Source organism: Vitis vinifera, chromosome 15 (genome assembly GCF_030704535.1).
Source record: "Vitis vinifera cultivar Pinot Noir 40024 chromosome 15, ASM3070453v1".
Lineage (NCBI taxonomy): Eukaryota > Viridiplantae > Streptophyta > Magnoliopsida > Vitales > Vitaceae > Vitis > Vitis vinifera.
The window spans coordinates 6,377,435-6,380,805 of record NC_081819.1 but is presented as its reverse complement, the minus strand read 5'-3'; the positions used below and the strand labels follow the sequence as shown (position 1 = coordinate 6,380,805).

Below are 3,371 nucleotides of genomic sequence, written 5' to 3'. Positions count from 1 at the left end.
TGCATAGTTCATTTGACTACTAGGTTAGGTGCTATCTCCTCCTTATATATATAAAACTATAGTAAATGACATTTTTATTTTTTAAGGTTATATTATTGACAATTTCTTTATGCTTCCATAAATTGTTTGTGCTCTTCCATATAACCTGTTTAAATCAGTTGATAATATTGTAATGACATGGTCTGGTTGCTTAAACTTATCCCCAATTTTCTAAGTTTATGTATAATCATGATCCAATTATTAGATAATTCAACAACCCTGTAAACCAATTTGGTCAAATGGCTGTATTTTCTGTTTAGCTAAAAGAATCCTTGTTACCATCTGATTGTGGATTTGACTGTCTCGCATCTATAAAGCAATTGATACTAAACTTAGTTTAGAGTGATTTTTGATGGTTAGACATTTAATAAGACAAAAGATGACTTGTTCCTGCATTAATTTTTCTTGGGGGAGTGTTGTGGAAGGAACCCTCTAAAGGAATAAGTTCATTCATTACTCAGAAGCTTTATAGGTTTTTATTATGTTTTATTTACATCTTGTGGTTAACTGTACTTCTCCTATCTTTAGGAGTTCACTAATAATCTGATTGAGGAGGATGAATTTGATGCAGATCAAAAGGATGCATTTAAGGTGATCTGTAATTGATGATATGCATGTAACTGATTGCTCCTTCATGTAATAAACCATAACCTGAACTTAAATTGTTTTGGTTGCTCAGAATTTTGTCAAAGACAATGTCCAAGAGGCAAAAAAAGCCAATAGACAGGTATTTTATAGCAGATACCAATCATTGCAATAGTTTTGGTCTTGCACATAAATTTCAAATATGTTGAGTACTTGTCAATTCCTTTTCTTGTAGGCTAGAGAAGCCCGAAAAAAGGCCTTGCAGAAATGAGTTAGTAGACTAAAGCAGCATTTGAAAACATGAAGTTTAACAAATTCTACTCAGTGCAGATCGATGATACTCCTGACATATCAAATGTTAAGGTACAATTTTTTTTTTTTTTTTTTTGCAAAAGCTAATATTATTAACACGCCTAATTAAAAAAAGGTGCACAAATGTACACAAGAAGTTTAGAAATGAGACATAAAGGCAATTAGATTGAGAGATTAAGAAAAGCACCTCTATAATCATCAAGAGCCCAACCAATCAACACAATCTAATATGGACAGTCATGTTAAAAGCCAAAGAGAGCATAAGAAAGAATTTGTGAGAGTTTGTTCTGATTATTCTTCATTGACAAAAACTCTAAAATGTTAAGGTACAATTTTGAACATCCTTTCTATTGAAAGAACAAAATATCTTTGACACCACTATTTTTGTTTTTCCATATGAGACTATTGATAGCCTATGAATCTTGTGCATTTTGAAGCTGGCCTTGATGCGACATTCAAGATCATGGTGTATTGCTATAAGTCGTTCCCTACATAAATAGTCAAAAATTAATCTCTTGATGAAATATATGTTTAATTTATTTATCTGTTCCATGCTAACAAAACCTGTCTACTATTTTGAATATCAACTAACTGATCGCCCAAAAGCTTTGTCATTATGTGGCCATTTTTTTTCCTTGGTATCCAAATAGATCACTATGACACTAGTTCTAAATGGTTTAAATTTTACTTAGCTAATTAAGTTGAGTTTTTTCTGTTGAGTCACCTGGTTTTCACCTGGCCATGGTTTATTAAGGGTATGTTTTGCCATCTATTCTATGAATGAGTACAAAAAAGAGTTGATTGGTTGTAGCATATCAATGAATTTGGCCTCTTCTGTTAGAGCAGACACTTGCTAATGAATGCTAATTGCATTATCTTATTTGTGCCCTCTCTACATATTTTTCAGGAAATAACTATGACTCATTAATCTTTAAATAGTAATTATTGTTGTTTGGAATGCCTTTCAGGCACCGTTTATAAACAGGTATTATGGGAAAGCTCATGAAGTTCTGTGATTGGGCTCATCAACCACTAGTATTTCTACTACAAAAGATGCCAATTGGTTTGCATTGGGGACTATAGCTAGCTACTGATTCCAGGATATGTTTCATGATGAAAGTTCAGAATGGAACCCTAAATGTGTGCTGAATCTGGTGGTTCTTTCTCGGTTTCTCAAGTTTGTCTTATCTTTCCAATTTATGTGCTTTGTTAGAAGTTCTAATTTTGTCCCATCAACATTATTTCTTGTATTCCCAAAAGGTTCAATTCTGCCAATGCCATGAAATACAAATAGTTATTGATCATTTATGGAGGTTTAAATGATTGTGGATGATATAAGCATTTACAAAACGAAATTGCATACTTGTGCAGCGTTTGGCATGATGGAAAATATCATAGTGGTAATAAATCTTTGTTTAGCAAGGTGATTATCTTCTATGTTTAGCTATCAGAGTAATAAAGCCATAGAATTTTATATTTACGAATAATTTTAAAAAATTATTATTTTTAATGATATGGGTCATTTTTTTTTCAAATTGAATTAAATAAACTTCTACTATTGTTTTTGTGGAAAAAAAAATTGGAGTCCATGCACATTTTTGTAAATTGTGAAAGTTTTTTTTAGCATTTTTAATAATTTAATGATACATTTTTTAAAGTATTTAAAATGTCATAAAATATGTTTTAATATAAGTATTTTTTAATTTTAAAATAAATCTCTTAAATATATTAAATCAATTAATGCTACTTTTCTTATAAAAATTTGATAAATATTATATTTATTCATACTTATATCAACTACATTACACTTATTTGATAAATATTTTGCCATTTTATGTCGAAGAGAACAAAAACTTGGAAAACTTTTGTTGCATTTGATTTGATTGTACCATAGTGGACCATTAATAACTAGAGGTCAACATATTACCAATATTTATGATGCACCTACCACATCATAACTTCACATTCACTCCACATAATGATAGTCTCCAATTGTAGGCTTATAGAAGACTTCATTCACGTTGTTTCATCCCATCCAACTTTAGCGACTTGTAACTATGCACTCATTATGGAACATTAAATGCATGTATGTACTAGCTACATCTCTTGCACAGGCGGACCTCCATTCCAACTTCAACCATTTACTCAGTTTGGTTGACATCATATCCTCAACAACTCATATTCATTCCCATTTACACCTCATATTCTACCACCTATACACGTTGCACATCACAACAATTATCTTCCACCCACCCATTCCTCCATTGTAGTTAACCTACCCTTTCACTCTAAGATTTTCACCGACATAATCGTTAACAATTACTATTGCTACAACGCTAATAAGGTTTGTTTTTCATTGTTTTATGCACATATTTTCTCTTGGTTGTGGCAACCACTCTTTTGGGAGTTGCTTGAATTCCTTTTTAAGCTATTTG

The 3,371-nt window shown here is 31.3% G+C and overlaps 1 long non-coding RNA gene across 1 annotated transcript; it reads left to right on the top strand.

Annotated features, from left to right (window-relative positions):
- The first annotated feature begins 321 nt into the window (after positions 1-321).
- Positions 322-2,240, top strand: LOC104881785 (uncharacterized). The gene is made up of 4 exons (XR_787708.3): positions 322-630; positions 719-766; positions 860-987; positions 1,905-2,240. It is a non-coding gene; the product is annotated as an uncharacterized LOC104881785 (long non-coding RNA).
- Positions 2,241-3,371: the final 1,131 nt, after the last annotated feature.